General features: G+C 39.9%; 1 non-coding gene across 1 annotated transcript; it reads left to right on the forward strand.

Moving 5' to 3' along the window:
* Window positions 1-19,103: 19,103 nt before the first annotated feature.
* Window positions 19,104-19,211, forward strand: LOC130964805 (small nucleolar RNA R71). The gene has a single exon (XR_009080877.1). It is a non-coding gene; the product is annotated as a small nucleolar RNA R71 (small nucleolar RNA).
* The last annotated feature ends 8,457 nt before the right edge of the window (window positions 19,212-27,668 follow it).

Below are 27,668 nucleotides of genomic sequence, written 5' to 3' on the forward strand. Positions count from 1 at the left end.
GACAATTGCCAAAAGCACATTCCGATCACACACCTTCCAGCTGAACTCCTGCACAGTTCCGAGGTAAGTTGGCCCTTCAATCAATGGGTGCTCGACATCCTTGGTCCTTTCCCTCTAGTGGCAGGGCGAGTAAAATTTTTAATCGTAGCACTTGATTAGTTTTCCAAATGGATAGAAGCACAACCTCTAGCAAAGATCACATCGCAACAAATGGTTTCCTTTGTATGGAAAAATATTATCTACAGATTCAGCATACCTCGGCACATTATCACTGATAATGATCACCAGTTTGCCGATCACAAATTTACCTCCTTCTTGCAGGATTTAAAGATCAGACAACATTTTTCATCAGTAGAGCACCCACAGACCAATGGCTTGGCCGAGACTGCAAACAAGGTTGTCTTACATGCGTTGAGAAAGAAACTTGACGATGCCAAAGGTCTCTGGGCCGAATTAATACCCGAAGTCATATGGGGATACAACACCACCATCCACTCAACAACAAAGGAAACGCCTTTCCGGCTGGTATATGTGTCGGATGCAATTATACCTGTGGAGATCTCCCAATCCTCCCTGCGAACTCAAGTAGCCGCCTATAGTACGGCAAATACAGGTCAGCAAAATGACTGATAAACGAAATTTAGCATGCCGATTTAGAATTCAATGATGAATACGATCGTGAGTATAGTCTAATCGACTCTTAAACTTTGCACCAAACAATCCTACAATCTATAACCGAGAGTACTAGTCTCCCGAGTCGTCCTCCCTTGGAATTGCTAAAGTGTGCATCTTATTGATTAGAAAGCCTTGTTAGGATTCCTTGAAGGTTTTAGCAATGTAATAGGAAACAAACAATCAATCATTAAAAGACTTGGCTTAGGGTTGGCATTAGAAATTCTATCCTTATAGTTCCTTCAATGATGACAACAATTAGGCCTTGCCTCATTTAGTTAACCCCTAGGTATAGAGGAAAGTCAAATGAGAATAATCAACTTGAGTCAAAAGTCCTAGCTTCACCTTATGGGAATCTAGTTTTAGTGCACTCCAAGCCAATTAGCAATCCCTAATTCCAAATCAACAATTGACACAACTATTCAACTTTTTCTAATGGCCCAAACCCTATGCCAAGTAAGAAATTTCTACTCCATAACTAGTGTTGACATTTTATCAAATATTTGATGAGCAAGAATGAAAGTCATAGTAAAAATGAGAAGAAAAATAGAATTAAAAGTATTGCAACACAAGGAACTAACAACAATTATCAAAGAACAACAATGAAAATCAAATTCTCAAGGAATTAATAAAATCCAAAACTACAAAGTTGAATTCTAGATCTATGAGAATTGAGCAATTACAAATACTACTTGAAATTGGAGAAGAAGATTGATGAGCGGATAATTTATACGCTTTTTGGCATTGTTTTTAGCATGTTTTTAGTATGATCTAGTTAGTTTTTAGTATATTTTTATTAGTTTTTAGCTAAAATTCACTTTTCTGGACTTTACTATGAGTTTGTGTGTTTTTCTGTGATTTCAGGTATTTTCTGGCTGAAATTGAGGGTCCTGAACAAAAATCTGATTCAGAGACTGAAAAGGACTGCAGATGTTGTTGGATTCTGACCTCCCTGCACTCGAAGTGGATTTTCTGGAGCTAAAGAAGCCCAATTGGCGCGCTCTCAACGGCATTGGAAAGTAGACATCCTGGGCTTTCTAGCAATGTATAATAGTCCATACTTTGCCCGAGATTTGATGGCCCAAACTGGCGTTGCAAATCAGCCTCAGAATTTCCAGCGTTTAACGCTGGAACTGGCATAAAAATTGGAGTTAAACGCCCAAACTGGCATGAAAGCTGGCGTTTAACTCCAGAAAAAGTCTCTACACATGAAAGCTTCAATGCTCAGCCCAAGCACACACTAAGTGGACCCAGAAGTGGATTTTTACGTCATTTACTCATTTCTGTACACCCTAGGTTACTAGCTTACTATTAATAGGATCTTTTGACATTGTATCTGTACCTCATGACACTTTACACGTTTCTTTGTGTACTTCTTACAGCATGAGTCTCTAAACCCCATGGTTGGGGTGAGGAGCTCTGCTGTGTCTTGATGGATTAATGCAATTACTACTGTTTTTTATTCAATCATGCTTGCTTCCGTTCTAAGATATCACTTGTTCTTAACCCGGATGAATGTGATGACCCGTGACACTCATCATATTCTCAACTATAGACGCGTGCCTGACAACCACCTCCGTTCTACTTTAGATTGAGTAGATATCTCTTGGATTCTTTAATCAGAATCTTCGTGGTATAAGCTAGAATTGATGGCGGCATTCAAGAGAATCCGGAAGGTCTAAACCTTGTCTGTGGTATTCTGAGTAGGATTCAATGATTGAATGACTGTGACGAGCTTCAAACTCCTGAGGGCGGGGCGTTAGTGACAGACGCAAAAGAATCATTGGATTCTATTCCGGCCTGATTGAGAACCGACAGATGGATAGCCGTGCCGTGACAGGGTGCGTTGAACATTTCCACTGAGAGGATGGGAGGTAGCCATTGACAACGGTGAAACCCTACATACAGCTTGCCATGGAAGGAGCCTTGCGTGTTTGATGAAGAAGACAGTAGGAAAGCAGAGATTCAGAAGATGGAGCATCTCCAAAACCTCAACCTGTTCTCCATTACTGCAAAACAAGTACTTATTTCATGTTCTTTTACTTTTCACAATCAACCCTGATAATCTTTGATATCCTGACTAAGATTTACAAGATAACCATAGCTTGCTTCAAGCCGACAATCTCCGTGGGATCGACCCTTACTCACGTAAGGTATTACTTGGACGACCCAGTGCACTTGCTGGTTAGTTGTGCGGGATTGCAAAAGTGTGATTGCAATTTCGTGCACCAAGTTTTTGGCGCCGTTGCCGGGGATTGTTCGAGTTTGGACAACTGACGGCTTATCTTGTTGCTTAGATTAGGACTGTTTTATTTTTGTTGGTTTAGAGTCTTTTAGTTGAGTCTAGTTTCATATTTTAAGTTTGGTGTCAATTGCATGCTTTTGTTTTTCTTCTAATTTTCGAATTTGCATGTCTTTAGTCCCTTTTTGATCCGTAAAAATTCTAAGTTTGGTGTCCTCTTTGTGTTTTTCCCTTAAAATTTTCGAAAAATTGTGTTTGATTTTCTAAAAATTTTAAGTTTGGTGTCATTTTGTTGTTTTTCTCTTTCTTCATTTCAAAAATCAAAATCTTTTTCATAAAAATTTTTCAATCATATCTTTCTAATTGCTACTCTCAAAATCTTTTTAATTAACTAATTGATTCAGTTTTCAATTTGCTTTGATCTTATTTTCTTTTAATTTTCGAATTTTTATTTTATTTTCCTTTTGTTTTATTTTATTTTATTTTTTTTGGTTAATTCAAAAAAAAATTATCTACTTGCAATCCATATCATTCCCTTTATCCATCATGGATCTAAGTGGGATTGATCAGTCCAGAAGGACTCTGGGGTCATATGCTAACCCCCAGAAGCAGCTTTGAGCTAAACCCTCAACTCATTATCATAGTGCAGCAAAATTGCCAGTATTCCGGTCTTCCTCAGGAAGAGCCTACTGAGTTTCTGGCACAGTTCTTACAAATTACTGACACAGTACATGATAAAGAGGTGGATCAGGATGTCTACAGACTATTACTGTTTCCATTTGCTGTAAAAGATCAAGCTAAAAGGTGGTTGAATAACCAACCTACAGCAAGCATAAAGACATAGAAACAGTTATCAGACAAATTCCTGAATCATTTTTACCCTCCAAAGAGGATGACACAGCTAAGGCTGGACATCCAAGGCTTTAAACAAGAGGATAATGAATCCCTTTATAATGCCTGGGAGAGGTATAGAGGTATGCTAAGAAAATGCCCCTCTGAAATGTTTTCAGAGTGGGTACAGTTAGACATCTTCTACTATGGGCTTACGGAAAAAGCTCAGATGTCTTTAGACCACTCAGCTGGTGGATCTATACACATGAGGAAGACAATTGAAGAAGCTCAAGAGCTTATAGACACTGTTGCTAGAAACCAATATTTGTACTCTAGCAATGAGTTCTCTCCAAAAGAGGAAGTCATGGCAGTAGTCACTGATCCTAATCCTCAAGAACAGATGATTGAGCTTAATCAACAATTGCTCCTGATGACAGAACAGTTAGCAGAATTTAAAGAGATGCTCCATGAAACTAAAGTTGCTAACAAGAACATAGAACTGCAGTTGAATCGAGCAAAACAGCAGATATCTAAACAGATAACAGAAGAGTGTCAAGCAGTTCAACTGAGGAGTGGGAAGACACTGAACAACACCACTCAAAAGAGCAAAAAGTCAAATAAGGAACAATTGACAGAGGATAACCAAGCCACTGCCCAAAATCCCTCTGAGGACAGTAAGAGCCCAGAGAGGAATACTTTTGGCGTTCAAATGCCAGAAAGGGAAGGAAAGCTGGCGTTAAACGCCCATTCCTTGCCCAGTTCTGGCGTTCAAACGCCAGAAAAGGGAGAGAAGTTGGCGTTAAACGCCCAATCTTCACCCATTCCTGGCGTTCAGACGCCAAGGGAGGATCAGACACCTGAGAGTGCTGACAGTAATCCCTCTAAAAAGGATTCTTCAACCACTTCTGTAAGGAATAAGCCTGCAGCAACTAAGGTTGAAGAATATAAAGCCAAGATGCCTTATCCTCAGAAACTCCGCCAAGCGGAGCAGGATAAGCAATTTGCCCGCTTTGCAGATTATCTAAGGACTCTTGAAATAAAGATTCCGTTTGCAGAGGCACTTGAGCAAATACCTTCTTATGCTAAGTTCATGAAAGAGATCTTAAGTCATAAGAAGGATTGGAGAGAAACTGAAAAAGTATTTCTCACTGAAGAATGCAGTGCAGTCATTCTGAAAAGCTTACCAGAAAAGCTTCAAGATCCAGGAAGCTTTATGATACCATGCACATTAGAAGGTGCCTGCACCAAGACATCCCTATGTGATCTTGGAGCAAGCATCAATCTAATACCTGCATCCACTATCAGAAAGCTTGGGTTGACTGGAGAAGTCAAACCAACCCGGATATGCCTCCAACTTGCTGATGGCTCCATTAAACATCCATCAGGCATAATAGAGGATATGATTGTCAAGGTTGGGCCATTTGCCTTTCCAACTGATTTTGTGGTGCTGGAAATGGAGGAGCACAAAAGTGCAACTCTCATTCTAGGAAGACCTTTCCTAGCAACTGGACGAACTCTCATTGATGTACAAAAAGGGGAAGTAACCCTGAGAGTCAATGAGGATGAGTTCAAGTTGAATGCTGTAAAAGCTATGCAGCATCCAGACACACCAAATGACTGCATGGGCGCTGACATTATTGACTCTTTGGTGGAAGAGATCAATATGACTGAAAGCCTAGAATCAGAGCTTGAAGACATCTTCAAGGATGCTCAACCTGATCAAGAAGAACCACAGGAAACAAAGGAATTTTCGAAAATTCCTCAGGAGGAGGATAAGCCTCCCAAACCTGAACTCAAACCACTACCACCATCCCTGAAGTATGCATTTCTGGGAGAGGGTGACACTTTTCCAGTGATTATAAGCTCCGCTTTAAATCCACAGGAAGAGGAAGCACTGATTCAAGTGCAAAGGACACACAAGACAGCTCTTGGGTGGTCCATAAGTGATCTTAAGGGCATTAGCCCAGCTAGATGCATGCACAAGATCCTGTTGGAGGATAATGCCAAACCAGTGGTCCAACCACAGAGGAGGCTAAATCCTGCCATGAAGGAGGTGGTGCAGAAAGAGGTCACTAAATTACTAGAGGCTGGGATTATTTATCCTATTTCGGATAGCCCCTGGGTGAGCCCTGTACAAGTTGTCCCCAAGAAGGGAGGCATGACAGTGGTTCATAATGAAACAAATGAACTGGTTCCTACAAGAACAGTCACAGGGTGGCGTATGTGTATTGACTACAGAAGGCTCAATACAGCCACCAGAAAGGATCATTTTCCTTTACCATTCATAGACCAAATGCTAGAAAGACTAGCTGGTCATGATTATTACTGCTTTTTGGATGGCTATTCAGGTTACAACCAAATTGCAGTAGATCCTCAGGACCAAGAGAAAACAGCATTTACTTGCCCTTCTGGCGTGTTTGCCTACAGGAGGATGCCTTTTGGTCTGTGTAATGCTCCTGCAACCTTTCAGAGATGCATGTTATCCATCTTCTCTGATATGGTGGAGAAATTCCTGGAAGTCTTCATGGATGACTTCTCAGTATATGGAGACTCATTCAGCTCCTGTCTTAATCACCTAGCACTTGTCCTGAAAAGGTGCCAAGAGACTAACCTGGTTTTAAACTGGGAGAAATGTCACTTTATGGTGACTGAAGGAATTGTCCTTGGGCACAAAATTTCAAGCAGGGGAATAGAGGTGGATAAGGCAAAGGTAGAGGTAATTGAAAAATTACCACCACCTGCCAATGTTAAGGCAATCAGAAGCTTTCTGGGGCATGCAGGATTCTACAGAAGGTTCATAAAGGATTTTTCGAAAATTGCAAAACCTTTGAGTAACCTGCTAGCTGCTAACACACCATTTGTGTTTGACACACAGTGTCAGCAGGCGTTTGAGACCCTGAAAGCTAAGCTAGTCACAGCACCAGTCATCTCTGCACCAGATTGGACATTGCCATTTGAATTAATGTGTGATGCCAGTGACCATGCCATTGGTGCAGTGTTGGGACAGAGGCATAACAAGCTTCTGCACGTCATTTATTATGCCAGCCGTGTTCTAAATGATGCACAGAAGAATTACACAACCACAGAAAAAGAATTACTTGCAGTGGTCTATGCCATTGACAAGTTTAGATCTTATCTAGTGGGATCAAAGGTGATTGTGTACACTGACCATGCTGCTCTTAAATACTTACTCACAAAGCAGGATTCAAAACCCAGGCTTATAAGATGGGTATTGCTTCTGCAAGAGTTTGATATAGAAATAAGAGACAGAAAAGGGACAGAGAACCAAGTAGCTGATCATCTGTCCCGAATAGAACCAGTAGCTGGGACGTCCCTCCCTTCTACTGAGATATCTGAGACTTTCCCAGATGAGCAACTCTTTGCCATTCAGGAAGCTCCATGGTTTGCAGATATTGCAAACTATAAAGCTGTGAGGTTCATACCCCAAGAGTACAGCAGAGTGCAAAGAAAGAAATTAATTTCAGATGCCAAGTACTACCTATGGGATGAGCCATATCTCTTTAAGAGATGTGCAGACGGAATGATCCGCAGATGTGTACCCAGAGAAGAAGCACAAAGGATCCTATGGCATTGCCATGGATCACAGTATGGAGGACATTTTGGAAGTGAGCGAACAGCCACTAAAGTCCTCCAATGTGGCTTCTACTGGCCTACTCTCTATAAAGATTCCCGAGAGTTTGTGCGTAACTGTGACAGTTGCCAAAGAGCTGGTAACTTGCCTCACGGATATGCCATGCCTCAACAAGGGATATTAGAGATAGAATTGTTTGATATATGGGGAATTGACTTCATGGGTCCCTTCCCACCATCATACTCAAACACTTACATTCTGGTGGCAGTGGACTATGTATCTAAGTGGGTAGAAGCAATTGCTACACCCACTAATGATACCAAGACCGTGCTGAAATTCCTCCAGAAACACATCTTCAGCAGGTTTGGTGTTCCCAGAGTGCTAATCAGTGACGGGGGCACTCATTTCTGCAATAGACAGCTATACTCTGCTATGGTCAGATATGGAATTAGTCACAAAGTGGCAACTCCGTATCATCCACAGACAAATGGGCAAGCTGAAGTCTCTAACAGAGAACTAAAAAGAATCCTAGAATGGACTGTGATAGCCTGAAGAAAGGATTGGGCAAAGAGTTTGGATGATGCTCTGTGGGCATACAGAACAGCATTCAAGACTCCTATAGGAACCTCTCCATACCAACTGGTGTATAGGAAGGCCTGTCATCTGCCCGTGGAACTGGAACATAAAGCCTACTGGGCAACCAGATTCCTAAACATGGATGCTCAGTTAGCTGGTGAAAAAAGATTGCTCCAGCTAAATGAGCTAGAGGAGTTCAGACTCAATGCCTTTGAAAATGCAAAAATTTATAAGGAAAAGGCAAAGAAGTGGCATGACAAGAAGTTGTCAACCAGAGTCTTTGAGCCAGGACAAAAAGTTCTGCTCTTCAACTCTATGCTCAGATTGTTTCTAGGAAAACTTAAATCCCGGTGGAGGGGTCCGTATGTGATTACAGGAGTGTCACCATATGGATATGTTGAGCTTCAGGATATTGATTCTGACAAAAAGTTCATTGTTAATGGACAAAGAATCAAGCATTATCTTGAAGGCAATTTTGAGCAGGAATGCTCAAAACTGAGACTTGAGTGATTCTCAGTAAAGGTCCAGCTAAAGACAGTAAAGAAGCGCTTGCTGGGAGGCAACCCAGTCATTAACAGGTTATATGTTTTGTTTTTACAAAGGCAAGTATCAAAAATGAAGGAATTCACAGAGTTACAGAAGGATTCAGCGCAAAAAGCAGAGAAAAAGAGCTTGTTGGCGAAAAAACGCCAGTAAGGGGCATTTTGGGCGTTAAACGCCAGAATGGGCACCATTCTGGGCGTTTAACGCCAGTAAAGGTGCCATTTTGGGCGTTAAACGCCAGAATGGGCACCATTCTGGGCGTTTAATGCCAGGTGTGCAGCATCCTGGGCGTTTAGCAAAACGCCCAGTGATAAAGGGAATTCTGGCGTTTAACGCCAGCCAGGGCACCTGGCTGGGCGTTAAACGCCCACAATGGGCAACAAATGGGCGTTAAACGCCAGAATGGATGCCATTCTGGGCGTTTAACGCCAGAAAGGTGGGGGACCAAGATTTTGCTTTCCAATCAAATCTTTTTCAAACTTCCCCCTTTTTTTTTCTTCCCATACATCTCCACATAAACACACTTCAACCTTTTATCATTCACTTTCAAATCTTCAAAAAAAATCAAAACCATTCTTCAAATCTCTCTCAAATCAATCCCAAATCTTGTTCAAAAACTCACCCTTCTCTCAAATTCTCTCCATATCTTCTCAAATCTCTTTTCAATTTTTTCGAAATCTCCTTTCCCCCCTTATATAAACATGTTCGGCCTCCTCATTCCCCCACACCATTCGAATTTGCTCTTCTCCTCTCTCTCTTCTTTCCTTTCTTTTGCTTGAGGACAAGCAAACCTCTAAGTTTGGTGTGCTTTTCCGTGATCACTAAGCCAAAATTCATCAAGATCATGGCTCCTAAGGGAAAACAAACCAATTTAAGAAGAAAGAAAGAGAATAATCCAAAGAATCTTTGGAATCAAGAGAAGTTCTTAACCAAAGAACATGAAGACCATACTCAAAGGTTGGAAGGAATATGGTTCAGGAATTCTACTCAAATCTGTGGCTAACAGATAAGCAGAGAATGACTGGAACCGCTTACCATACTTACAGAACCATGGTCAGAGGGAAAGTTATGTACTTCCATCTGGACAAAATAAGAGAAATCTTCAAATTGCCTCAACTGCAAGATGATCCTGAATCCTTTAATAGGAGAATGGTGAGAGCAGATAAAGGGTTGGATCAAGTTCTAGAGGACATATGCCTCCCTGGAACTAAGTGGATAACCAATTCAAAGGGTGTCCCAAACCAACTCAAGAGGGGAGACCTCAAACCAATTGCAAGAGGTTGGCTAGACTTTATTGGGCGTTCCATACTGCCCACTAGCAACCGTTCTGAGGTCACTATCAAGAGAGCAGTGATGATTCATTGCATTATGCTTGGAAAAGAAGTGGAGGTTCATCATGTGATTGCTTGTGAGATCTACACAATTGCAAATAAGAATTCCACTGAAGCCAAACTGGCTTACCCAAGCTTGATCTCCTTGCTCTGTAAAGAGGCTGGGGTAAAGATGGGAGTAGATGAATTCATACCCATTGAACATCCAATCACCAAGAAGTCAATGGAAGGACAAATGCAAGACAACTCTATCAAAAGGAGGGCACAGGAGTTCCTCCCTGAATTTCCTGAAATTGGCTACTGGGCCAGCCTAGAAGCATCTATCACCAAGTTGCAAGAGACTATGGAGCAACTTAAGGAAGAACAGCAGAATCAGAACTGCATGCTCTGCAAATTGCTGAAGGAACAAGAGAAGCAGGGGCGTGAACTTCAAGAACTGAAACGCCAAAAGTTCTCCCCTCAATTTGAGGGAGCATCCACTTCTCAAAATCAAGGTTGTTGAGTCCTAACTCTGTGAAAACCTCTATCATTAGGAGCCTATTTAAATTTTTGTTTGTTTTCTATTTTTGAGTCTTTTTCTTATGCCTTAAAGATATGAATGTCCTATGAATCCATCACCTCTCTTAAATGAAAAATGCTTTAATCACAAAAGAACAAGAAGTACAGGATTTCGAATTTATCCTTGAAACTAGTTGAATTAGTTTGATGTGGTGACAATACTTTTTGTTTTCTGAATGAATGCTTGAACAGTGCATATGTCTTTTGAATTTGTTGTTTTGAGAATGTTAAAATTGTTGGCTCTTGAAAGAATGAGGGAAAAAGAGAACTGTTATTGAGGAACTAAAAAATTATCAGATTGATTCTTGAAGCAAGAAAAGCAGTGAATACAAAAAAAAATTCAAAAAAAAAGAGAAAAAGAAAGAAAAAGAAAGAAATAAAGTTGTGAACCAAGGCAAAAAGAGTGTGCTTAAGAACCCTGGACACCTCTAATTGGGGACTCTAGCAAAGCTGAGTCACAATCTGAAAAGGTTCACCCAATTATGTGTCTGTGGCATGTATGTATCCGGTGGTAATACTGGAAGACAGAGTGCTTTGGGCCACAGCCAAGACTCATACACTAGCTATGTTCAAGAATCATCATACCTAACTAGGAGAATCAATAACACTATCTGAGTTCTGAGTTCCTAAAGATGCCAATCATTCTGAACTTCAAAGGATAAAGTGAGATGCCAAAACTGTTCGGAAGCAAAAAGCTACTAGTCCCGCTCATCTAATTGGAGCTGAGTTTCCTTGATATCTTGGAGTCTATAGTATATTCTCTTCTTTTTATCCTACTTTGATTTTCAGTTGCTTGGGGACAAGCAACAATTTAAGTTTGGTGTTGTGATGAGTGGATAATTTATACGCTTTTTGGCATTATTTTTAGCATGTTTTTAGTATGATCTAGTTAGTTTTTAGTATATTTTTATTAGTTTTTAGTTAAAATTCACTTTTCTGGACTTTACTATGAGTTTGTGTGTTTTTCTGTGATTTCAGGTATTTTCTGGCTGAAATTGAGGGTCCTGAGCAAAAATCTGATTCAGAGACTGAAAAGGACTGCAGATGCTGTTGGATTCTGACCTCCCTGCACTCGAAGTGAATTTTCTGGAGCTACAGAAGCTCAATTGGCGCGATCTCAACGGCATTGGAAAGTAAACATCTTGGGCTTTCCAGCAATGTATAATAGTTCATACTTTTCTCGAGATTTGATGGCCCAAACCGGCGTTGCAAATCAGCCTCAGAATTTCCAGCGTTTAACGCTGGAACTGGCATAAAAATTGGAGTTAAACGCCCAAACTGGCATGAAAGCTGGCGTTTAACTCCAGAAAAAGTCTCTACACATGAAAGCTTCAATGCTCAGCCCAAGCACACACTAAGTGGACCCAGAAGTGGATTTTTACGTCATTTACTCATTTCTGTACACCCTAGGTTACTAGCTTACTATTAATAGGATCTTTTGACATTGTATCTGTACCTCATGACACTTTACACGTTTCTTTGTGTACTTCTTACAGCATGAGTCTCTAAACCCCATGGTTGGGGGTGAGGAGCTCTGCTGTGTCTTGATGGATTAATGCAATTACTACTGTTTCTTATTCAATAATGCTTGCTTCCGTTCTAAGATTTCACTTGTTCTTAACCCGGATGAATGTGATGACCCGTGACACTCATCATATTCTCAACTATGGACGCGTGCCTGACAACCACCTCCGTTCTACTTTAGATTGAGTAGATATCTCTTGGATTCTTTAATCAGAATCTTCGTGGTATAAGCTAGAATTGATGGCGGCATTCAAGAGAATCCGGAAGGTCTAAACCTTGTCTGTGGTATTCTGAGTAGGATTCAATGATTGAATGACTGTGACGAGCTTCAAACTCCTGAGGGCGGGGCGTTAGTGACAGACGCAAAAGAATCATTGGATTCTATTCCGGCCTGATTGAGAACCGACAGATGGATAGCCGTGCCGTGACAGGGTGCGTTGAACATTTCCACTGAGAGGATGGGAGGTAGCCATTGACAACGGTGAAACCCTACATACAGCTTGCCATGGAAGGAGCCTTGCGTGTTTGATGAAGAAGACAGTAGGAAAGCAGAGATTCAGAAGATGGAGCATCTCCAAAACCTCAACCTGTTCCCCATTACTGCAAAACAAGTACTTATTTCATGTTCTTTTACTTTTCACAATCAACCCTGATAATCTTTGATATCCTGACTAAGATTTACAAGATAACCATAGCTTGCTTCAAGCCGACAATCTCCGTGGGATCGACCCTTACTCACGTAAGGTATTACTTGGATGACCCAGTGCACTTGCTGGTTAGTTGTGCGGGATTGCAAAAGTGTGATTGCAATTTCGTGCACCAAAGATCTATGACATGAACAAAGTGAAGTGAGAATTGCAATGGATCTCACCAAAGAGTGATTGAAAATTCAGAAATTGGATGAAGATGAACCCTAGTGAGAGCTTGGAATCTCTCTCTCCTTCTCCAAGAGTGTAACTAACTATCCCTCAAAAAATCTAAAAATCTAGAAAATGAGCTAAAAGTCCTTAACCCTTTGGCCGGCGAAGTTGTGAACTATACTTTTTCACAACTCTCATAATCCCTGGTAATGGCTCCAAAAACTTGGTGCGCTCAATACCATGGCATTACACAACTTCGCACAACTAACCAGCAAGTGTACTGGGTCGTCCAAGTAATAAAACCTTACGTGAGTAAGGGTCGATCCCACGGAGATTGTTAGTATTGAAGCAAGCTATGGTCATCTTGTAAATCTTAGTCAGGCAAACTCAAATGTATATGATGATGATGAACGAAAATAACATAAAAGATAAAGATAGTGATACTTATGTATATCATTGGTGTAAGAGCTTCAGACAAGTGTATGAAGATGCCTTCCCTTCCGTCTCTCTGCTTTCCTACAGCCTTCATCCAATCCTTCTTACTCCTTTCCATGGCAAGCTCGTGTAGGGTCTCACTGTTGTCAGCAGCTACCTCCCATCCGCGCAGTGAAAGCTAATGCAAAGCACTCTGTCACAGTGCCGCCAATCACCGGTTTGGTTCCCTCCCCTACCGGAATAGAATAACTCTTTTGCGTCTGTCACTAACGCCCAGTAGGTTACAGGTTTGAAGCACATCACAGTCATTCAATCATTGAATCCTACTCAGAACACCACAGACAAGGTTAGACCTTCCGGATTCTCTTGAATGCTGCCATCAGGTCCTGCCTATACCACGAAGACTCCGAAGAATCCAAGAGATATTCACTAAGCCTCGAATGCTTGTAGAACAAGAATGGTTGTCAGTCACCTTGTTCATAGGTGAAGAACAAGTGATATCTTGGTAAAAGAATAAGCGGAATTGAATGGAAGAACAATAGTAATTGCATTAATACTCGAGGTACAGCAGAGCTCCACACCCTTAATCTATGGTGTGTAGAAACTCCACCGTTGAAAATACATAAGAACAGGGTCTAGGCATGGCCGAATGGCCAGCCTCCCAAAGATCTAAGATAGCATAAAAGTGAAGATAGCTACCAAAGTCTTCCTTCCAAATACAATAGTAAAAGGTCCTACTTATAGATAACTAGTAGCCTAGGTGTACAAAGATGAGTAAATGACATAAAAATCCACTTCCGGGCCCACTTGGTGTGTGCTTGGGCTGAGCAATCAAGGAAATTCGTTGTAGAGACCTTTTCTGGAGTTAAACGCCAGCTCCCATGCCAGTTTGGGCGTTTAACTCCAACTTTTATTCCTGTTCCGGCGTTTAACGCTGGAATTCCTGAGGCCGGTTTGCTTTGCGGGTTTGGGCCATCAAATCTTGGACAAAGTATGGACTATTATATATTGCTGGAAAGCCCTGGATGTCTACTTTCCAACGCCGTTGAGAGCGCGCCAATTGGGCTTCTGTAGCTCCAGAAAATCCACTTCGAGTGCAGGGAGGTCAGAATCCAACAGCATCTGCAGTCCTTTTTGGTCTCTGAATCAGATTTTTGCTCAGGTCCCTCAATTTCAGCCAGAAAATACCTGAAATCACAGAAAAACACACAAACTCATAGTAAAGTCCAGAAAAGTGAATTTTAAATAAAAACTAATAAAAATGTACTAAAATCTAACTAAAAGATATCAAAAACATACTAAAAACAATGCCAAAAAGTATACAAATTATCCGCTCATCACAACACCAAACTTAAATTGTTGCTTGTCCTCAAGCAACTGAAAATCAAATAAGATCAAAAGAAGAGAATATGCAATGAATTCCAAAAACATCTGTGAAGATCAGTATTAACTAGATGAGCGGGGCTTTTAACCTTCTGTCTCTGAACAGTTTTGGCATCTCAATCTATCCCTTGAAATTCAGAATGGTTGGCTTCTTTAGGAACTCAGAGTCCAGATAGTGTTAATGATTCTCCTAGTAAAGTATGATGATTCTTGAACATAGCTATTTATTGAGTCTTGGCTGTGGCCCAAAGCACTCTGTCTTCCAGTATTACCACCGGATACATACATGCCACAGACACATAATTGGGTGAACCTTTTCAGATTGTGACTCAGCTTTGCTAAAGTCCCCAATTAGAGGTGTCCAGGGTTCTTAAGCACACTCTTATTTGCCTTGGATCACAACTTTATTTCTTTTCTTTTTCTTTCTTTTCTTTCTTTTTTTTTTTTTTTTTTTTTTTTTTTTTTCGAAATTTTTTTTTTTTTTTTTTTTTGAATAGCTTTTTCTTGCTTCAAGAATCTTTTTATTGATTTTTCAGATCCTCAGTAACATGTCTCCTTTTTCATCATTCTTTCAAGAGCCAACATTCATGAACCACAAATTCAAGATATATATGCACTGTTTACACATACATTCAGAGAACAAAAATATTGCCACCACATCAAAATAATTAAGCTATTATAAAATTCAAAATTCATGCAATTCTTCCTTTTTCAATTAAGCACATTTTTATTCAAGAAAGGTGATGGATTCATAGGACATTCATAACTTTAAGGCATAGACACTAAGACACTAATGATCATAAGACACAAACATGGATAACATAAAGCATAAAATTCGAAAATCAAAGGAATAAAGAACAAGGAAATCAAGGAATGGGTCCACCTTAGTGATGGCGGCTCTTCCTTGCTTTTGAAGGTCCTATGGAGTGCTTGAGCTCCTCAATGTCTCTTCCTTGTCTTTGTTGCTCCTCCCTCATGATTCTTTGATCTTCTCTAATTTCATGGAGGAGAATGGAGTGTTCTTGATGCTCCACCCTTAATTGTCCCATGTTGGAACTTAATTCTCCTAGGGAGGTGTTTAGTTGCTCCCAATAGTTTTTTGGAGGAAAGTTCATCCCTTGAGGAATCTCAGGGATTCTTGATGAGAGGGGTCTCTTGTGTATTCCATCCTTTTCTTGGTGATGGGCTTGTCCTCATCAATGGGGATATCTCCTTCTATGTCAACTCCAACTGAATAACAGAGGTGACAAATGAGGTGAGGAAAGGCTAATCTTGCCAAAGTGGAGGTCTTGTCCGCCACCTTATAGAGTTCTTGGGCTATAACCTCATGAACTTCTATTTCTTCTTCAATCATGATGCTATGGATCATGATGGCCCGGTCTATGGTAACTTCGGACCGGTTGCTAGTGGGAATGATTGAGCGTTGTATGAACTCTAACCATCCTCTAGCCACGGGTTTGAGGTCATGCCTTCTCAATTGAACCGGCTTTCCTCTTGAGTCTTGCCTCCATTGTGTGCCCTCTTCACATATGACTGTGAGGACTTGGTCCAACCTTTGATCAAAGTTGACCCTTCTAGTGAAAGGATGCTCATCTCCTTGCATCATAGGCAAGTTGAACGCCACCCTCACACTCTCCGGACTAAAATCCAGTATTTCCCCCGAACCATAGTAGGATAATTCTTTGGATTCGGGTTCACACTTTGGTCATGGTTCTTTGTGATCCATGCATTGGCATAGAACTCTTGAACCATCAAGATTCCGACTTGTTGAATGGGGTTGGTAAGTACTTCCCAACCTCTTCTTCGGATCTCATGGCGGATCTCCGGATATTCACCCTTTTTGAGTGAAAAGGGGACCTCGGGGATCACCTTCTTCAAGGCCACAACTTCATAGAAGTGGTCTTGATGCACCTTTGAGAGGAATCTATCCATCTCCCATGACTCGGAGGTGGAAGCTTTTGCTTTCCCTTTCCTCTTTTTAGAGGTTTCTCCGGCCTTTGGTGCCATAATGGTTATGAAAAAGCAACGCTTTTACCACACCAAACTTAAAATGTTTGCTCGTCCTCGAGCAAAAGAAGAAAGAAGAGAGTAGAAGAAGAAGAAATGAAGAAGAGGGAGATGGTGGTGTATACGGCCAAAGAGGGAGAAGAAAGGGTGTTTAGGTTGTGTGAAAATGAAGAGTTGAAGAGGGGTATTTATAGGAGAGAGGGGGGTAAAAGGTTCGGCCATTTGAGGGTGGGTTTGGGAGGGAAGGTGGTTTGAATTTTAAGGGTGAGGTTGGTGGGGTTTTATGAAGGATGGATGTGAGTGGTGAAGAGAAAGATGGGATTTGATAGGTGAGGGGTTTTTGGGGAAAAAGTGTTGAGGTGATTGGTGAATGGGGGAAGAAGAGAGAGAGTGATGGTAGGGTCCTGTGGGGTCCACAGATCCTGTAGTGTCAAGGAAAAGTCATCCCTGCACCAAAAGTTGCTCAAAATCACGTTTTGAGCCATTTCTGGCGTTAAACGCCGGGCTAGTGCCCATTCCTGGCGTTTAACGCCAGGTTGTTGCCCTTTACTGGCGTTTAACGCCAGTCTGGTGCCCTTTTCTGGCGTTAAACGCCCAGAAAGGTGCCAGACTGGGCGTTAAACGCCCAACTGCTAGGCTTACTGGCGTTTAAACGCCAGCAGCTTCTTCCTCCAGGGTGTGCTGTTTTTCTTCCTGTTTTTCATTCTGTTTTGCTTTTTCAATGGATTTTGTGACTTCTTATGATCATCAACCTACAAAAAGATAAAATAACAAAAGAAAATAGTTAACTATAAAACATTGGGTTGCCTCCCAACAAGCGCTTCTTTAGTGTCATTAGCTTGACAGAGGACTCCCATGGAGCCTCAGAAACACTCAGAACCGTGTTGAAACCTCCCAACACCAAACTTAGAGTTTGAATGTGGGGTTTCAACACCAAACTTAGAGTTTGGTTGTGGCCTCCCAACACCAAACTTAGAGTTTGACTGTGGGGGCTCTGTTTGGCTCTGTTTTGAGAGAAGCTCTTCATGCTTCTTCTCCGTGATGATAGAGGGATATCCTTGGGCCTTAAACACCATGGATTCTTCATTCACTTGAATGATCAACTCTCCTCTATCAACATCAATCACAGCCTTTGCTGTGGCTAGGAATGGTCTGCCAAGGATGATGGATTCATCCATGCACTTCCCAGTCTCTAGGACTATGAAATCAGTAGGAATGTAATGGTCTTCAATCTTCACCAAAACATTCTCTATAAGTCCATGAGCTTGTTTTCTTGAATTGTCTGCCATCTCTAATGAGATTCTTGCAGCTTGCACCTCAAGGATCCCTAATTTCTCCTTTACAGAGAGGGGCATGAGGTTTACACTTGACCCTAAGTCACACAAGGCCTTCTTGAAGGTCATGGTGCCTATGGTACAAGGTATAGAAAACTTCCCAGGATCCTGCCTCTTTTGAGGCAGTTTCTGCCTAGACAAGTCATCCAGTTCTTTGGTGAGCAAGGGAGGTTCATCCTCCCAAGTCTCATTTCCAAATAACTTGTCATTTAGTTTCATGATTGCTCCAAGGTATTTAGCAACTTGCTCTTCAGTGACATACTCATCCTCTTCAGAGGAAGAATACTCATCAGAGCTCATGAATGGCAGAAGTAAGTCCAATGGAATCTCTATGGTCTCATTTTGAGCCTCAGATTCCCATGGTTCCTCATTGGGGAACTCACTGGAGGCCAGTGCACGCCCATTGAGGTCTTCCTCAGTGGCGTTCACTGCCTCTCCTTCCTCCCAGAATTCGGCCATGTCTATGGCTTTGCACTCTCCTTTTGGATTTTCTTCTGTATTACTTGGGAGAGTGCTAGGAGGGAGTTCAGTAACTTTCTTGCTCAGCTGACCCACTTGTCCTTCCAAATTTCTGATGGAGGACCTTGTTTCATTCATGAAACTTTGAGTGGTCTTTATTAGATCAGAGACCATTGTTGCTAAGTCAGAAGTATTCTGCTTAGAACTCTCTGTCTGTTGCTGAGAAGATGATGGAAAAGGCTTGCCATTGCTAAACCTGTTTCTTCCACCATTGTTATTGAAACCTTGTTGAGGTCTCTCGTGATTCTTCCATGAAAGATTTGGGTGATTTCTCCATGAAGAATTCTAGGTGTTACCATAGGGTTCTCCTAGGTAATTTACCTCTTCCATGGAAGGGTTCTCAGGATCATAAGCTTCTTCCTTAGATGAAGCATCCTCAGTACTGTTTGGTGCATTTTGCATTCCAGACAGACTTTGAGAAATCAAATTGACTTGTTGAGTCAATATCTTATTCTGAGCCAGTATGGCATTCAGAGCATCAATCTCAAGAACTCCTTTCTTCTGATTAGTCCCATTGTTCACAGGATTCCTTTCAGAAGTGTACATGAATTGGTTATTTGCAACTATTTCAATCAGCTCTTGAGCTTCCGCAGGCGTCTTCTTCAGATGAAGAGATCCTCCTGCAGAGCTATCCAAGGACATCTTAGATAGTTCAGAGGGACCATCATAGAAAATACCTATGATGCTCCATTCAGAAAGCATGTCAGAAGGACATTTTCTGATCAATTGTTTGTATCTTTCCCAAGCTTCATAGAGGGATTCTCCATCCTTTTGTCTAAAGGTTTGGACTTCCACTCTAAGCTTGCTCCATCTTTGTGGTGGAAAGAATTTTGCCAAGAAGGCATTGACTAGCTTTTCCCATGAGTCCAGGCTTTCTTTAGGTTGAGAGTCCAACCATATTCTAGCTCTGTCTCTTACAGCAAAAGGGAATAGCATCAGTCTATAGACCTCAGGGTTAACCCCATTAGTCTTGACTGTGTCACAGATTTGCAAGAATTCAGCTAAAAACTGATGAGGATCTTCCATTGGAAGTCCATGGAACTTGCAATTCTGTTGCATTAGAGAAACTAATTGAGGCTTAAGCTCAAAGTTGTTTGCTCCAATGGCAGGGATAGAGATGCTTCTCCCATAAAAATCAGGAGTAGGTGCAGTAAAGTCACCCAGCACCTTCCTTGCATTGTTTGCATTGTTGTTGTTTTCTGCTGCCATGTTTTCTTCCTTGAAGAATTCGGTCAGGTCCTCTAAAGAGAGTTGTGCTTTGGCTTCTCTTAGCTTTCTCTAAAGACACCAAACTTAGCAGTTTGTGTACTACTGACACTAACAACATGAAAATGCATATGAGACACACAAAATACTTCAAGTCAATAGAATTCAAAGATCAAAACAAAGAAATATATGCATGGATTCGAAAAATATAACAAAAACATGCATTTGACACTAAACTTAAGATGAGACTCTAGACTCAAACAAGAAATATTTTTGGGATTTTATGGTTTTGCAAATTTTTTTTGTATTTTTCGAAAATTAAGTGAAAAAAAAGTATCAAAATTCTTAATGAGAATTCCAGGAATCAGTGCAATGCTAGTCTAAGGCTCCGGTCCAGGAATTAGACATGGCTTCACAGCCAGCCAAGCTTTCAAAGAAAGCTTCGGTCCAAAACACTAGACATGACCAAGGTCAGCCAAGCCTTAGCAAATCACTGCTCCAACAGCAAGATTGATACGAAATCAACAAGCTCTTGTGGTGATAAGTTGAAACCTCGGTCCAATCAGATTAGACATGGCTTCTCAGCCAGCCAGATTTCAACAAATCATCATGAAACTCTAGATTTCACCTTCAAGAATTTCGAAAAAAAAAATACCTAATCTAAGCAACAAGATGAACCGTCAGTTGTCCAGCCTAAACAATCCCGGGCAATAACACCAAAAATTTGATGTTGTTGCCGGATCTTGGCTCTGATGTTACCAAAAGCTTGCTCAAAACATGAACAATCCCCGGCAACGGCGCCAAAAACTTGGCCGGCGAAGTTGTGAACTATACTTTTTCACAACTCTCATAATCCCTGGTAATGGCTCCAAAAACTTGGTGCGCTCAATACCATGGCATTACACAACTTCGCACAACTAACCAGCAAGTGTACTGGGTCGTCCAAGTAATAAAACCTTACGTGAGTAAGGGTCGATCCCACGGAGATTGTTAGTATTGAAGCAAGCTATGGTCATCTTGTAAATCTTAGTCAGGCAAACTCAAATGTATATGATGATGATGAACGAAAATAACATAAAAGATAAAGATAGTGATACTTATGTATATCATTGGTGTAAGAGCTTCAGACAAGTGTATGAAGATGCCTTCCCTTCCGTCTCTCTGCTTTCCTACAGCCTTCATCCAATCCTTCTTACTCCTTTCCATGGCAAGCTCGTGTAGGGTCTCACTGTTGTCAGCAGCTACCTCCCATCCGCGCAGTGAAAGCTAATGCAAAGCACTCTGTCACAGTGCCGCCAATCACCGGTTTGGTTCCCTCCCCTACCGGAATAGAATAACTCTTTTGCGTCTGTCACTAACGCCCAGTAGGTTACAGGTTTGAAGCACATCACAGTCATTCAATCATTGAATCCTACTCAGAACACCACAGACAAGGTTAGACCTTCCGGATTCTCTTGAATGCTGCCATCAGGTCCTGCCTATACCACGAAGACTCCGAAGAATCCAAGAGATATTCACTAAGCCTCGAATGCTTGTAGAACAAGAATGGTTGTCAGTCACCTTGTTCATAGGTGAAGAACAAGTGATATCTTGGTAAAAGAATAAGCGGAATTGAATGGAAGAACAATAGTAATTGCATTAATACTCGAGGTACAGCAGAGCTCCACACCCTTAATCTATGGTGTGTAGAAACTCCACCGTTGAAAATACATAAGAACAGGGTCTAGGCATGGCCGAATGGCCAGCCTCCCAAAGATCTAAGATAGCATAAAAGTGAAGATAGCTACCAAAGTCTTCCTTCCAAATACAATAGTAAAAGGTCCTACTTATAGATAACTAGTAGCCTAGGTGTACAAAGATGAGTAAATGACATAAAAATCCACTTCCGGGCCCACTTGGTGTGTGCTTGGGCTGAGCAATCAAGGAAATTCGTGTAGAGACCTTTTCTGGAGTTAAACGCCAGCTCCCATGCCAGTTTGGGCGTTTAACTCCAACTTTTATTCCTGTTCCGGCGTTTAACGCTGGAATTCCTGAGGCCGGTTTGCTTTGCGGGTTTGGGCCATCAAATCTTGGACAAAGTATGGACTATTATATATTGCTGGAAAGCCCTGGATGTCTACTTTCCAACGCCGTTGAGAGCGCGCCAATTGGGCTTCTGTAGCTCCAGAAAATCCACTTCGAGTGCAGGGAGGTCAGAATCCAACAGCATCTGCAGTCCTTTTTGGTCTCTGAATCAGATTTTTGCTCAGGTCCCTCAATTTCAGCCAGAAAATACCTGAAATCACAGAAAAACACACAAACTCATAGTAAAGTCCAGAAAAGTGAATTTTAAATAAAAACTAATAAAAATGTACTAAAATCTAACTAAAAGATATCAAAAACATACTAAAAACAATGCCAAAAAGTATACAAATTATCCGCTCATCACCCTTGTTCCTTTGGTCTTCTTAAGCTTTTCCCGCCAAGGCATTTCCCCAAAATGGGATTCCCAACTACCTCCACGCCTAAGTCACGTGGCTCTTAAAAAATCACATTCGAACATCGGCGCGCACGCGCAATGTACGCGCGCGTGCCACCGAAGCATCTTGTAATGTGCGCGGAGGCGTGATGTACGCGTGCGCGCCCATGAAGATCATGGCTTAGCGGCTACGCAAGCCGGCTCGTGGCTTGGCTCTTGGCTTCGACTTCTAGTTGCTCTATCCACGCGGACGCGTCAAGTGCGCGCGCGCCCATGCTGAGATTTCCAAGGCTCAATTCTCATGCTCCCTTCCTTTGCACCCGTCCTCCTTCTCTCTTCCGGTCCATCCCTGTCCTATATTCTGAAACCACTTAACACACAGATCACGGCATCGACTGGCATCAAAAGAAGATTAGAAATGTATCTATTTTAGTGCAAAATAAGCATGTTTTCATCCATGGGGCAAAATTAGGAAAGGAACACAAAGTCTTGTATTTTCATATAGAAAGCGTGTGGAATCATTGATAAAACCCCTGAAATCAACACAAGATAAACCCTCAAAATGGGGTTTATCAATGACCTGGACACCATTGAGGAAATCTGGTCCTCAACAGCAATCACACACCGAGCTATGCAACAGCATGTAACTCGGCAGTACAACAAGAAGCTCCACCCAAGGTCCTTCAATGTAAAAGACTTGGTGCTGAGACGAATCGAACAAGCTAGAAAACCACCTAACCATGACAAACTAGCAGCTAACTGGGAAGGCCCTTTCCGAGTTATCAAAGTCGTCGGGAACGGAGCCTACCGATTACAAATCATAGATGGTAACTCTGTGCCTAACACTTGGAATGTATCATCTTTAAAGTTATATTACAGTTAAAAGCCAGGGCCAGACAAGTACTCTTTTTTCTACTGCCAAGATTTTTTCCAAAAAGAATTTTGCTTGGAGGGGTTTTAATGAGACTTGCCTACCTGTACCTTTGTAATCAAAGGTCCATCCATACATATAAAATCTTATACTTTCTACTTTACTATATCTTCCATTGAGCATTTTAATCTCTTTTCGAATTAAAGATATCATTCTGCTGACTTCTATTCAGAGTCGAGCTCATCAGACTCCGCCGATCAAATTACAAATTGCCGATCTATAACCAAATAAATCGGATAAACCGATTGCCGATCTTTATGCAGAATCAAACAAACTGAGTAAACAGATAGCTGATCTATAACCATACAAATCAGATAAACCGATTGCCGATCTTTATCCAGAATCAAAAAACTGGATAACAAACTACCGATCTATCAATCAAATCGGCCTTCACCAAATTACCAATCTATCAAGTAAATCGGTCTGCACCGACCATATAACAAATTGCCGAACTTTATCAAATATTCCTATGCCTTCAATTATATCTTTATTAGATATACATATCAGACACCTAATGACTATGGTAATATCAGACATATAGTCAAACATACTACCATCCGACACCTAATGCAAACGCATCAATCAAACAAACAGATACCAAACACATTTTTAAATGTTGCATCTAAACCATTACATTGTGTTTAGATACCAAAAATAACATGTTTTAAACAGCCACAACAAGGGCTAAGCATCTGTCGAATGAACAAAGTAAAAGAGTTCAAAACAAACGTACAAATTTCACCAGATAACTAAAAATATGCCCAACATTTTCATCTTCTTCTTCAACATCATTATCATACCATTCTTTAGCATAAATAACCGTTCAATAAAGCAACTTGAACTGGTGGCTCCAAGGCCATATTAGTCATCGAGTTATGAACTCAGTCAGAGGCCGACTTATGATTCATTACAAACTTAACCTGCTTTATTAAACATATTCCCAGGCTAAGCTTGGGGGCTATGATCCGGCCGTTACAAATCCAATGCCTTAACTCGGCATTATACACCGTAACTCGGCAATTTGCGTCATAAACTCGGCAGTTACACGTTATAATCGGACTCAAAGGACTACATCCTAGAATAAAACTATTTGACCAGGTATTTATTACTTGTTAAACCTAATAATTACTCATTAATTCAGATAAAGAACGTAACTGACCTATCTTACTTCACCTATAAAGGTACGATGTTTTATCCTCAACAGGGACACACTGAATTTTCAGTACTAACTTAAGCATTGGAGTGCCTTTTGCAATTACACTTCCCCTTTACTCGTACTCTCTGTGATGTGATATCCATCTGGACGAGAAGCTCGGACCATTCCAACTTATAGCTTAGTGCTGAAGGCTAAAACTCGGCGTTAAAGGCTAAAGCTCGGCGTCAACTCCTGTAGCTGAGGTTACGTCCAGGTTGTTCACACAAGAATAACACCTATTTTTAATCCTCTTCTATTACTATTCGATGTCGTGATGTGTTTGTTAAGTGGATTCAGGATCTATAGGGCAAGAATGGCCTAGAAGATGAAAAGGATGCATGTACAAGTGGAAGGGACATGAAGAATGAAGCTTTGGGAAACTGGCAGTGATGCGCATGCATGACTGACGCGCACACGTGGATGCATGCAGCTGGGACTCACGCGCAAGAGCTAGCGCATTCGCGTGGTGATGCGAAATCCCACTGACGTGTACGCGTGGTCTGAGGAGCTCATATGACGCACACGCATGACGCCCAGCACGTGACATCATTAATGAAATCGTGGCTGGCGATTTCTGAGAGGCTCCATGCCCAATCTAAGCTCAATTCTGCATGGAAAAGACCCAAGGAACCAAGGAGGAGAAGGAGGACTCAATCATTCACACAATACATAATAATTTTAGCTAGTTTTTGTTCTTATTTTCTAGAGAGAAAAACTCTTACTTCTCTCTAGATCTTGTTTGTTTTGATTTCCCTTTTGTTGATTTACTGAATTGGGTCTTGTTAATTTTAGTTTCAATTACTTAATTTGAGTTCTCTAGTTATAATTTTGTTTAGATCTTGTGTTGGAATTGTGTTTTCTTGTCATTTTCTCATTTTCTTCTCATCTTATGAACTTTGTTGATTTTGAATTCCTCTTAGTGCATTAATGTTTTCTATGATTGATGGTGTTATTTGAGTTGTTTCCTATTGATAATTGTTAGTGGGTACTTGTAATTTTCAATTAATTTGCAATTTGAATATGTCTTTAGTTAGTGCATACCATGTGTTTGATGAAATGTTCCCTTTGATTATAGAGTAGTTTTCTATACTCTTGGCCTATGCTAAGGGAATTTGGTGAACTTGAGTCATTAGGTCTAATTGAGTTGGTGATTTGAGAACTCTTAGTGGTCAAATTGATACCCATAGACACTAATCTACTACTAAGCCAATTAGTAGGTAAATTAGGACTTATGAGTTGAATTTGACCAAGCCATTTGACATACTTCATTTGTAGAAGTAGACCTAATGGACTTGGTTCCTCATAATTGTCAATATATGATTATTAGATAAGGCGACCCCAAATTCCTATGCCTAGCCAAGAGTTCCTTTTTATAATTCATATTTGAAACCCAAAAATCGCAATTGCTTGATTCTTGTTATAGTTAGTTTAGTTGTTCACTTAGTCTTAGAATAGAAGTAGCTTTATGCGCTATCTTGTTGGATTGCATTTACTTACACCTTACTTTAATTGCTCTGATTTAGTTTCTTGCACCTTAAGATTCCTTGCATGATAAGTTTAGTAGTTTAAATTCTTGTTTATGACTCCCAACCTCGGAATTCTAACCAATATTGATGCACATGTTTGCTCATTCTCTTAAGGACGACCCGAGACCAATACTCTCGGTTACTTTTTATTGGGTTGACTTTGTGACAACTATATCAAAATTTGATCGATAGGGTTATATGTTGGTCTAGGACTATACTATGACAATAATTTGATTTTCTATTGATGAAAATTGAACGTGTTAATGTACTTATTTTAAATAGACCGTCCATCCTCTCTCTTATTTAAAATGTACGGTTTATCTTTTCTATTATTTGAAATATTCTATTTTTAAGAGTTTGGTCAAATTAAAAGTATTAATATTTTTTATTATTTTTAAAAATAATATTTTATTATTTATAAATATATATATCTCGTTTACAGTTATAAAAAAATTGAAAAACTACATATATTTCGTTTACGGTGTAAACAAGATAAGAGGAGAATATTTATTTCGGTAATTATTTTTTAAAATATTTATTTCGGTAATTATTATAATTTATTTATTTATTAAAATAAAAAATTCTAGTAAGTGCACTTCCCACTATATTCTAAGGTTTAATTAAATTTTTATTAGAATATTGTAAATATAAATAATTTCTCTACGAAATTCTTGCTCAAGGAATGCCAATATTTCTTTTTGTTTCTTTACACCTTCCATGTTGAATTGCTAGTTACCTACTTGCTTCATTTCTCGGAAGTACCATTTTAATTTATTTCGTTTGTGATCACCCACCAAACAAGACAATTGATCAAATTTTGTGGAAAAACACTCTGATTTCGTTATAGAAATTCTTTGTATCATGTCAACTTGCCATTCTTTACTTCTTCCTCCCAATAATGACCCACTTTTTCTTTTCTTTTTAAAAAAAAAAAAACTTAATTAAATCTTTTATTTATAACTTGAAGTCATCTTCAGCTAATCAAGTTTCTTAGCAGTCAACAATTCGTATGGATCAGCTTTGGGAAATTCAATAAGGATGTTTTAGGAAATAACAAGACCCATAAAGATATGGTTCTAACATGTAGGCTCTTATATAAAATTTAATTTTAATCACGATCAGTAAAAAACTGTTTTATACGTGCATTTAGGAAATTTAACTTATTAAAATGAGATAAAATTTAATATTTAAATTAAAAAATATAAAAATAAATAATATTTTAATATTTAAAACTTATCATAAAAGATAATTTCAACAATTTCACCACTAAAATTACAGGCACTACAGAATTAGTCATATTATATTAATAAAAATAATTATTTTTTATATTGATTATATAAATAATTATCTGAAAGAATAGAATAAATGAAATTAGACGAATGTCAATATATAAAATTAAACTCTTATAAAATATAGCGTTAAAAAAAATACTCAATTATGTAATCATATTATTATTAGTTAAAGTTACACTAAATAACTTTGATAATGACCAATTCCATAAAGCAAAGGATGTTACACGATTTATATTTTCATGCAAAGTGCGTGGACGACGACTTTGTGTACTTTTCTGTTTCCCAAGCAACAGAGCAGACTAAGAAATTTTATTATATAAACTTTGTCAAGTTTATATATTTCCAATTTTCTCTCTTTTTGCACAAGTGCTAAGCAACCAAGCATCTTTAATATGAGAAAATTGCACTAAACAATTAATAAGTGCTAAGGAACCAACTATATTTAATTTAATAGAAGTAGCAATACTAAACATTTAAACAAATCTTACCACAAAAAATCCTTAAAAATAAAACCAATCAATTCTAAACAAAAATGTTTTTCTGCATTTTAGTCTCCCTTTTTCTTTTCACCCCGTCCTTCCATGATGGATAGATTTAAGGAATTCAATTAGAGTGGCTAAAGTATTGTTTTTGTTCTTAATATTTAAAATAAA

Source organism: Arachis stenosperma, chromosome 2 (genome assembly GCF_014773155.1).
Source record: "Arachis stenosperma cultivar V10309 chromosome 2, arast.V10309.gnm1.PFL2, whole genome shotgun sequence".
In the NCBI taxonomy this organism is placed as follows: Eukaryota; Viridiplantae; Streptophyta; class Magnoliopsida; order Fabales; family Fabaceae; genus Arachis; species Arachis stenosperma.